The sequence below is a fragment of the Kogia breviceps genome, chromosome 14 (genome assembly GCF_026419965.1).
Source record: "Kogia breviceps isolate mKogBre1 chromosome 14, mKogBre1 haplotype 1, whole genome shotgun sequence".
Lineage (NCBI taxonomy): Eukaryota > Metazoa > Chordata > Mammalia > Artiodactyla > Physeteridae > Kogia > Kogia breviceps.
Window position 1 is genome coordinate 54,156,529 of NC_081323.1, and position 11,355 is coordinate 54,167,883.

Here is an 11,355-nt window from a genome sequence, read left to right on the forward strand (position 1 = left end):
ATAGATCAGAAAAGCTTAGGGCACACTTCAGGAGGGTGATCCTTAAGATAGACTGAGTATTTTGTAAAGTAAATAACAAGTTCTTCGATTGTTTCTTTTTCAGCTTGCAGGGATTGATGAGTCCAGCTCCTTTTGGGATTGATGAGTCCAGCTCCTTTTAGTTTTCACACTATGATTTTTATCCTGTTTTTCTCCCAGGTGAAATCGTGTTCCAAACACACCTTTCCCCTTTTTCTTTTAAATGAAGATTCAGTGATTCAGTAATTGATTCATTGATTTAAAGATAGGTATTTCTTCAGGATTTACTCTCTAGAATATAATATGGTGTTGGAAAGGAAGCAGTTTTCTTTTGCTATAACCAAAATGAGTCTAGGGAAGTTTTTCTTTAATGATTATTTTATGAGATTTGGTATGAGGAACTCCTTTTGTGATGTTTACCATAGTTCACCATAGTCTACAAACAAAACCTAGGCTTTAAGCCTGATCAGCCTAATCAGATTAATTTGCTAGTATGTGGGTGACCCAAATCTGACTGCTGTCAACAGAGTGGAAGTAATTGCTTTGAACCAAGCTGAACCTGAGCCTTCGGTTAGTGTTCATGAATCACCAGTCATTTTGCTGGTCTGGCACTGTTGCTGTTGTTTTAAAATTAGGAGTGTGTCGTACTTTTGAATTCATACATTCCAGTTATAAAATTTTAAAACCCGATGACTTCATATTTATTTCTTAACACTTGCAGCTTTTTTCTCAGTTTTCACATGTGACAGTATAACTGAATATGCAGAGTCCTTGTCCGAAAGAAAGCCCACAGAGGAATTCTGTGCTTTTACATTGAACTTGATTGACTGTGCTTAGAACCATTATCCCAGATGCCTTCAGCCAGATAGTTATGCAGGTATAATTTGTGAAGGTCTGTTTCCCTTTTGGCTTAATCTGAGTTGGAAAGCAGTGTTACCTTAGCCTGGAGCACAGAGCTTTTTGTTGAGGTTGTGGTCAGGTTGCCTCATTAATTTCCTTATCTAGGTAAGCAGGTCCAGCCCTAGAGTCAGAGTTCTAGGCTCCTTATTCCAGGACTATATATATATATATATATATATATATATATATACACACACACACATTTTAAAAATTAAAGTAACCTATATTTCTTTTGTATTGGATGCTCTGATGTTCTGAATTGTAAAATGAAAGTAGCCTTCACAGACATGTTTCTGCAGGTAGGGAGAGGCAAATCTTTGTCTTGTGATCATTTGAAAAGCAAAGCAAGTTAGCCGTCAAAGCCTAGAACTTTGTGAATGGTATCAAGAGATAGATTTAGAATTACAAAGTGATCTGTTAGCAGTTTGGAATTCTGTAAGATGTCTTACCTTAAAAGTTAAAAATTTTTTTCCTTAACTTTTTCCTGGTTTACTTTGAATATTTTTCGCAGTCTGCAGGAATTGGTGAGGATAGGCTTGATGTAGGTATGAGGAAAAGGAGGACGATCAGTTTCTTCCATTTGCTGATATCTTTAATTTTCAATTTTGGTGGGAGAATGAGATTTGGGAAGCTGTAGTGAGATTCAGTGCATCGAGGTAGGTCTTAACAAAGCTGGCTTTGTGGCTCTTACTAGTTGCCAGTGGGGACAAAGATGAGTTTCTAAGATTCAGCTTTCATGGATGATTCACAAATTGCAGTTTAGACTATTAGAGTTAAGCCAAGGTCAAGCATGCAAGTGGGTAGACTGAATATATAAAGGGAGTGTGTGGCTGGAGCCCTTCTCCAAAATGAACAAGGGAGAAGTGCTGTGATCAGGAGGCCAAGGATCAGGACCAGGATCCTTCCCCGGGCCCTGCATCCTTGGTCTGCAGAGCATGGCTTTTCATTGGCTCAGTGAAGAGATGAGCGAGGATGGTTTCCACAGGAACCTTTCTGAGCCAGGAAAAGTTACTTAGGTCTGTAAAAGCCAGTAGGATACCAGAGCCAGAAAGAGTGGGAGAGGGCCCAGTTCCAGCTAGTGTTGCCTCTGGAGGCCAGTTTTCAACAGTTGAGGAAGTTTTGGTTCAGAGAAGAGCACAGTTGTTTCTCAGCATCAACTACATACATTTTGCATGTGAAATTTTGAAAGAATTTGCGCTGACAATGAAATGGTTTGTAAATGTACATCCTTTTGTATTTTAATAAAAGTTTTGACTCTAAAAGAAGAGATTTTTGACAGATGAAGTAAAAAGTGGCTCAACACATGTGTTTGGCTTTTTTCCCCACAGGCTGCAAGCTGCAGGGAGAGCTTTGCTAATACATCCATTCCTGAACCACCATTTAGTGCAAGAATCTAAACATATTGCACCCAGGATCTGTCACCGTTTATCCTAGTCTAAGCTTGAGTGACCTTCAGATTTCTTTCCTGTCTTGCTTGCTTCACAGTTGTTTCATCACGTTCATATTTATATTTCTCCGATTGGGCCCATTTATATATTTTGGAGTAGTGCTAGTGATTTTAAGATCCAGCATACCTCAGGGTCATCTGGATTTTAGCATTCTAAAGGTTTCTAACCTGATATTGCTTTTTTTTTTTGTATTTTATATGTTTTTCTACAAAATAATGTGAGTTAAACGTGTAATTATATATGACTGCTGTTTTTACTTTGAAATTTTAAACCCTACTAGGAAGAATGGAATAACCTGTTTTTTACAGGTAGCTGTAGGCTAATCGCAGCTTGCCCCTGTGTGTGCACCTCCCTCCCTAGTAATTTTAAAGACTGAGAGAAGAAACAATAATTCAACGTTGAATGAAATAAAAATTATTTTTAAAAATTTCCTAAGAATTTGTAACTCTCTGACTTAATTTTTTTTCATTCTTTTTTGGGGAGGAGATAGGTAACTAGGTACTGAACCACCCCAAGAATCTGCTGTTTTTCTTGAATCATGGTATTTTGAAATCTTTGGTATGTGAGTCCGGAGTTCTCTTTGGCAGTGTGGTAGGAAGGGCATTGTTCTAAATGTCACGTGAGTTGAGTTGTTAGTCTCAACTAAAGGTGTGATCTTGACATTAATCCTCAGGGTCCCCCCTCCAGTTCCAATGGTCATTGGCTTCTGTCTTGTTTATTCGATTTTGAAAAGGAAATAGCCTGTCTCCTTAGCTATCAAGTTGCACCTTAAAATTTTCAATAAATTTTATAAAGCTGAGAAGAATAATTGCAGCTTTACTGAAGAGTAATTCACACATATAAATTGTATGTTAGGTTACAATTTTTGACGTTTTAAATCCCGCAGTGGTAAAGCTGGCGAGGACAGAGTTGGCGCTGCTGCTGAGTGGAGTGGAGCTGCCTTCCCTGGAGCATTGACTGTGTCCTTGAAGCCTTCCAGCAGCATTCCATCTCCGCTTTTAGGGAGCAGAGTAGAATCTCCTTAGGACTGGCAAGCGATACCTGAACTAGTCTCAAGTAGGACTTTGAACTTTTTTCCAGAATTATTTTGTGCAGAGGTTTATCTACGAGATTTTTTTCTTCTTAAACACCTTCCCTCCTACTTCTTGAGTTAATATTGAATTATTGATGATCACGATTTTATTCGTTTTAGATGTGGGTTTTCTGAACTTTTCCTTACCTAAGAAGTGGAATGAATGCATCTTACTATATTTCCCCTTTGTTCTCATGTTTCTTCTTTGGGAAGGAAAGTTACATTTATTGTGATAGAATTTAGCATATTTTGGCCCATGTAAAAATGTTGATAAACGCAGGGGCTGCTGTAAGTAGAAATGATAACATTGGATTGGAAAATGAAAGCCCTAAACCAAAAGACAGTGGGGAATAGTCAAGTCGGCCTTGTCTCTGTTTTTTTTGTTGTTGTTGTTGTTTTTTAATAAACCCTTCTAGTTTATTAATACCTAGTTTAATAAAACTCTGATTTAAAAGACCTTCTGCATCTTTTATGACATTTCATTGAACCACTCTACTTTTCATGTTTTACAATGTGACAAAGTCTTTTGTCTCCACTGTTGATGAAATGGGAGCAGAAATTTTTTTTCTATGTGGGTGTTCTCTTTGTGGTGAAGATATGAGGAGGGGTCTTGGCTTCGTGATCAGTTAACATTTTGGTAACACCTAGGTCATCATGAAATGTGATTCAACTGGGTATCTTTAAGTCTGGAATCCATGTCCCTGGTTGAATTCTGCCCAAGAGATTTGCCTTTGGCCAGCTCATGCTGCTGAGTTACGCCAGGGGCAAGATTGAACAGTGCTGTATCAAGTCCAGGCTTGCCATGAAGTCTGGGCTCTGAGGACTCCCATCTTACACACAGTGCTCTTGTAGTCTTCCTCTTTGCAAAGAGTTGGAGTTTACACATCTTATGTTGAGAGAGCTGCTCTGCTTTCCACTGTCCTCCAACCGTGGGGGCTAGTCGGCCTTTTGGTTTTGGTGAACGCTGCTTTATCATTAAGCTCCCGGGCATTTTCCATGGTTTCCATGAGTTGTGGGCGCTCTGTGCTGTATTTGTCTTATGGGTCGTTCTCCACTCATACTTGTCCTGGCTTTGTGTGCTGTAGCTCCTCCTGTCACTGTCTGCTGTAAGTTCAACTTCATCCATTAAAAGAATGTCTCAGATTAGATGAAACATGGCTGTGTGGTTATGGTTTGTGGGATGGCTTCTGCTGTTCCGTTTTGTGTTCTGCGTATGGAATTCGATCTCATTTTCCTGGTTCTAAGTGTGGCCAGCTGACCCTTCAATCAGGTTGAGGCCCTCGGAGTTCCACAGCGACTTCATAGAGGAGCTACTTTGGACTTGGGGACAGCTGTCAAGATGTCTCTGTCGAGAAGGAAGTTGAAAACCAATAAGCCTCTGTCAAATATAGCCAGCAGTGTTAACTGGGGAGAGCAAATTGGGTCAGGGTGAGTGAGAGTTTGGGGTTAAAGTCATCTCCAAAAGATTGGACACCTGGGCCCTAAAATCCATTTGCCTGAGATTAAAGGCTGAAGAGGAGAGCTGAGCCTGTCTGAGCTAGATTTCCAGGACAGCTTTAACTGCATTTGGCCTTAAGTCATCTGCCCCTGTAAATTCTTACAAACGAATTACTCAGCAAACCAGTTATTCTCCCGTCCTCTGCCTACTTCCCTAGTGGCAGTTCTAAGCTCTCACCCCTGTTTCCAGGTTTGTACCGACCCCCACACCCTGGCCCCCTTCCCCTCAGAGGAGGCTTCCTCTGTTCTTACCTGCTCTCATTCCAGATAGATATTTAACTCTACAGCTGAATCTTCTCTTCCTTCCAGTATCAGAGGACTAATACTTCTCTTTGCTTCTTACTCTTGTGCTTTGCTCTTGGGTGTCTCTGTTGCCCTCAACCAATATTTTTTCCCCTTTGTGGCCTCAATCCACGAACATACGGAGCTCCTCCCTTTCTCATAAAACTTGTAGTTTTAAAATAATTATTGTAGTTTTAAATAGTTATCGTAGTTTTAAATAAATTAATTATTGTAGTTTTAAAATAATTATTTATAAAATAATAAGAAGATTTAAATAGTTGTGAGAATGGTATAAAGAACTCCCCTTTGCCCAGACTGACTAATATGGTGAACATTTTGCCGCATTTGCTTTATCATTGTATGCCTTTATTGAACTATCTGGGAATAAATTACAGACGTTGTGTCCCTTTACCTTTAAATACCCAAGTGTGTATTTCCTAAGATCAAGGATGTTCTCTTGTATAACCACAACAGTTGTCAAAAGCAGGAAACAACATTAATTCAATATTATCTAAGAACGTAGTCATGTTTAAACGTTGCCGATGGTCCTAATAAAGGCCCTTAGACCTTTTCCCCACCCAGTCTAGGATCCAGTTCAGAATCACGCATTGCCTTTAGGTGTCACCTTTAATCTGGAACAGTTCCTTAGTCTTTGTTCTTCATGACACAGATTTTAAGAGTAAAACCCCGTTACTTTGTAGAATATCCTGCAGTTTGGGGTTGTCAGGTTACGTATGTTTGTGGAGGGTACTGCGCAAGTGGTGATCTTGAGGCCAGCGCGGCAGGAGGCAGGGCCTTTGGCTCCCTCATCAGTGATGTTAACTTTTTTTTTTTTTTTTTTTTTTTTGTGGTACACGGGCCTCTCACTGTTGTGGCCTCTCCCGTTGCGGAGCACAGGCTCCAGATGCGCAGGCTCAGTGGCCATGGCTCACGGGCCCAGCCACTCCGCGGCATGTGGGATCTTCCCGGACCAGGGCACGAACCCGCGTCCCCTTCATCGGCAGGCAGACTGTCAACCACTGCGCCACCAGGGAAGCCCAGTGATGTTACCTTTAATCACATGTTAACCAGGACTTTAAAGCAAAACAAAGTATACTTCATTTCTGTATACATACCAGTGCTTTGCTGCTTAATATAAATGTGGTGATATACATGCTTTGTGTTAGTGTAGACTTTTTTGTATTCCTTTATTCTTGGCCTACCTTTTGTGCCACATTGGCCCCCAACTCCCCATAATCCATATGTACTCATAATTTTGTATGTACTGACAGTACAGTACCCACTTAGACCCAGGCAAGAAGGGCCCCTGCCGCGGGCTGAGCTTTAGGGCATCCCGCTCTGTCCCTCCTCTGGCCATGTCCCTCTCCACCAGATGAGGTAGGGTCAAGGGGCTAAGTGTATGGCCACTCAGGCCCCACCGGTGTGCTGCCCGCTCCCCCTCACCCCCCCTCCCGCCCCGCCATCCCCTGCTCTAAGTACTGGAATTCCCCACCCAAATTACTTTGAAGCTGATTCCAGAGTCTTTGTAGGCCTATTCCTCAGAGTGTCATTTCTGAGGGCAGCCTTGCCAAGGCTTGCAGTGACCATGAAGCAGTGGAGGCATGGGGGAGATGCAGCCTGGGTGTATGAGCTGGGGTGTCCGTCCACATCCCACCATCCACAAGCCCCCTCAGCAGGATAGAGAGGACATGGGGTTGGGCAGAGGGCTTGGAGGCCACACTGCCAAATTCTGTCAGTGAGCTGAGGAATTCAAGAGTTCTAAATTTGAACCTGGCCTTCCAGCTTGTTATGAAAGTGTATTTGTGAAGGTAGGAGAATAGAATGTATTTTATTTAGTGTAATAATTTATAAACATTTTAAATAACTAGATTTGCTGTGTGGACCAGTATTTGTTCTTTTGCTCTTGGCCCCATAATTATTAAGGGTAGTCCCATTTACAGATGTGTGTATGTGTACACACATACTTACATGTATAAGCACGTACCTGTTTGTCATTTTTTAATAAATATTGGTATCATTCTGTGCACTCTTTTTGTATCTCATGGAAATCCCTCCTAGTCGTCTGCCGAAGGTCAGATTCATCCTTTTGATTCCTTGGGTAACGTCCTGAGTGCACATGTACTGATTTATTCAGCCATTCCTCTACTGATAGTCATTCACTTTATTTTTTGCTGCTCTGAACGATGTTGCAGCAACCACTTTTTTTTTTGGCTGCACTGCATGGCTTGCAGGATCTTAGTTCTCCAACCAGGGATCAAGCCCGGGCCCTAGCAGTAAAAGTGCCAAGTCCTAACCACTGGACCGCCAGGGAATTCCCAGCAACCACTCTTGTACAACGGTCTTTCACAGATGAGTAAATTGCTACCCACCATTCACTCCCTTGAAATAAATCTTAAAGATTGGTATGAACCTTTTTTGAATTAAAAGAAAATAGAGAAATGCATGATTTTAGACTATAGAAATTCTCTGTAATCTCACCTGCCAGAAATAACTGACATAACATTTGGAGTTTATTTTTCCAGGCTCTCTTTCCATGCAGGTGGCAACATATACAGGTATATATTCTGAACAGAAATGGACTTAAGAATACACTTCTGCAGCTTTCTCACTGGTGACCTTTCATCGCCGTATTCAGTGGCCTTCATTTCTTATCATCTTGGCTCACTCTGGAGCAACCCAATCTTCCTTGTTGACTCATCCTGTCTTTTGTGTGTTTCTCCTCCTCTCTCTGTCCCCTAAATGTAGCCACTCAAGTTTCAGTCCCCATATTTCTAGGTATTTGTTTTTTATTTCTAATTGGACAGCCCAGCATCACATACATTAAGCCACTTTCCCTCATTGCTCCTTTTTCTGGAAATGTTTCTGGCATTTCCCTCAGTTATCCTGGTTCCTGGCTTCCAAGTCTCCTTTCCTTCAGCTCTTCTCTTTCCTTTGGTCCTTATAGCTGAGCTGTCGCCAAGACACGGTTAGGTTAGGACACCATGGGCCAGTCTTCCTCCTCCTCTTTCCCTCCACCTTATGCTTATGAGTTTTCATAGTTGCCTTAATGAAAGTTTTCATGCCATCCTAGAGCGCCCTCTTGATTCCTGCTGGTGACACTTGCTGATGAGGTGGATTGACGCTCCAGTAATCCTAACACAATGCTGTCTTCCATCCTCTGTGGAGGTGCCATTGACCCAGTGGAAATGTGCCCTTTGTATTCTCAGAGCAGAGCTCCACGGAATGGACCCCCTCCTCCACACTCACACCTGACCCCATGCTGCGTGAGGAGAAGTCCTGCCTCCAGGGGCACTGAGGGTGGGTGGGTGCACACAGTGGAGAGTCAGGGGCCCATCTTGCCCCACCTTTGGTGCATGTGTTTGACCCTTTGGAAATGTGCTTGCCCCGGACCTTATTTCCCTATCTGTGAATTATAGTTGGACCCCCACATGGCCTCCTAAGCCTTTTCTAATTCTGAAGGAAGGGTGACTCTCTTTAGGAAGCCTCTGGCATTAAGCCAGGAGTATAGTAACTTGAGAAGCCTCAGGGCCTCACTAGGACAACTCTTTCCATCAGAGGAAAGAAGGCTCACAGGTATAAGCTCTAGAAAAACTCCCTGTTGGAGGATCCCCTATGAGAAGAGGGGTGCTCATCAAATACGGGCTGGGGGTCCATGGGCACGGGGCAGCCATCCTCTCCCTTGACCTTGACTTTTTTTCCACCCTCCTGTGACTCAGCTAGGTCAGCCTCCCACATGGTCCTTACAAAGACTGGAGTTAAAGCAACTATGATTCCCTATTCTAGGTCAAGACCAATGTCTTCTGAGGACTTCAGAGAGAGCTCTCTATCTCAAAAGGTAAGAAAGCCATCAGAATTGATAACGGGAGGGGGTGTTCCAGAGCCACCAGACATCACTCATGGGCATCCAAGTCTGTCGGTTATCAGGTTATCAGCCTCTGCATGGGGAGTTGCAAGCTTAGATATTTACAAAGTAACAAGTCTACTGCAGTAGGCTGGTTTTCCCTTTTAAAGCATTGTGTGGGCCAAACGCAATAAAACTGAGGCCACCAATTTGCAGTCTCTACATGAACTGTACTTAATTTTGTCCAGCTACGTTGTGATAATGGTGGGGTGGGCTGTACAACGTATTATGAAGCCAGATGAGTATTTAGTGTCCATTATGTGCTTGGGGCTGGGGAAAATAGAATTAGTATAGATTAAACCAAGATAATTTTAAAATGCCCTGGCCTTCAAAGAGCTTACTATGAGATGGGGAGTAATAACAGGAGTTCTCATTGATAGTGTAATACAATTTGTTGGAGCTTCACATGTGTTCAGGTGTCATTTTATCTCACCACAACCCTTCAAGGTGGATACTGGGGAGAGATTTTGCAGATAAAGAAACTCGTGGCTCAGAGAAGTGATGTGATATGCCCACGATAAATTAGCTTGGGAGCAGGGAGCCAGGCAGAATTCTAGCCCAGAGAGCTCTGGGACTCTACAGCCATGTGTTTCCCATCACAACTTGCTGTCGCACATATGGACAGACATGCACAGGTGTCAAGCATGCATGGCAGATAGGAGCAAAGAGTTTGGAAGCACAGAGGTGGCAATGATGACTCTCACCTGAAAGTTAGTGAAAAGCTCCTGGGAGGAGGAATCATTTGAGCCAGAGTTTGAAGCATGGGTAGGAGTTCATCTCTGGGGATGATGGTCTGTGTTGCATAGAGGGAAAGACGTGAGGAGAAGTGGAATGCTGTCTGTGTGTGTGGAGTGGTGGAGAGCAGTTGGCGTGCCTGGACCATGGCGTGTGCGTTACAACTAGAAAGACGGGTCAGGGCTACATTGCAAAGGGCTTTGAGTGCCACACTCAGGAGTTGGGGATGATGGGAGTAGCCTGGAAAGTGTCAGCTGGGGTCAAGTCATGATCAGATTTGCCTTCCGGAAATATAATTGGTGCGAGTGTTTTGGGAGGTGGATTTGAAGGGAAGACCAAACTCTGGTCCCAGTTGGGGAAGGTCATTGTACTTGTCCCAGCAAAAGGCTAGGGTTTAGGGTGGGGCAGGGATGTGGGAGAGGAGGGTTTAGATATAGGAGATGGATCGTAGTAAGAATCAATAGGAAGGACAGTAAGAATGCAAGGGAGGCAGAGGGAAGAACCAAAGATGGTGGTGGGATTTCTAACCTCGGGGCCTGCGTGGCTGGTGAGAGCATTAACTAGCTCATCTGTTGGGCTCCATGAAGGCAGGTCTCCACTCTGTTCGATGGTGTGTCCACAGTGCCTGGCACTCAACGAATGTGCCTAGACCCTGAGGGAATGAGGGAAAGTTCACAGTTGGAGGACCCCACTGCGTTTGGTGCGGCTGGGGTGGGGAGAGTGAGTAGTCCAAACTCCACCTTGTCTTTTGACTTTCTGAACTGAAGTCTTCTTGACTGCCCAAGGCCCAAAGCAATGCATTTCAGTGGGCAGCACCCAATGGTTATCACATAGTCCACACCTGGAGTCTTTTGGGGGAGGTGGCCTTTGATTACCTGAGTCTTCAGGAACCTGCAACACTGTGCTAAGTGTCAAAATGAGTCACGTGTAGGGGTGGCAGAGGCGAAGCTTGGTTGAGGGCTGGAGGGATGGGGAAGGCTAGGTGGAGAATGCGGGAAGGTGAGCAGGAGGAGGCAGAAGCCGAGAGGCCCCGATGGAGGGGACTGCATAAGCTTGGCTGTTGTGCACAGGTGATCTGACCTGATCCGGGGTGTCTGGGCTGGTCAGCACAAAATCACATTGGCTGGAGAAGGTGGAGCTGGATTCCTTGGGGTCTTAGGTTCTGACCACTGAAGATTTGAAACTATATAGTTACTCAACTGAAGCACCTGGTAGAGTCCTGTGACGTGTGATGTGGGACCTTGGCTGTGTCTGCTAACCTCACTGAGCCTCAGTCATGGCATCTGTAAAAGGGGAACAGTAGTTAACTCCCCAGAGTCAGGAGAAGCGGTCTAGATCTTCCTTGGGCTTCCTAGGCCTAAAAGTGGTTAAAGACTTACTTGTTTGCATGAGTAAGTAATACACCATAACACTACCTACCCCAAAGGTGTGCTCTTTCAATAAGATGTGCTTAAACTGTTCAGCTCAGGAAATCACCCCTCTCAGTGCCTGGTTCTTGTAGT

At 43.7% G+C, this 11,355-nt stretch overlaps 1 protein-coding gene across 2 annotated transcripts in view; it reads left to right on the top strand.

Annotated features, from left to right (window-relative positions):
- MAPRE1 (microtubule associated protein RP/EB family member 1) overlaps positions 1 to 5,627 on the top strand; it is a 37,576-nt gene extending 31,949 nt beyond the window's left edge. Inside the window, exon 8 of one of the 2 annotated variants that reach the window (XM_067013259.1) lies at positions 3,253 to 3,881. The gene's annotated coding sequence lies outside the window, so the exon portion shown is untranslated. Of the gene's footprint in view, positions 1 to 3,252 lie in introns of both variants that reach the window. The other variant, XM_067013258.1, reaches the window with a different exon arrangement.
- Positions 5,628 to 11,355: the final 5,728 nt, after the last annotated feature.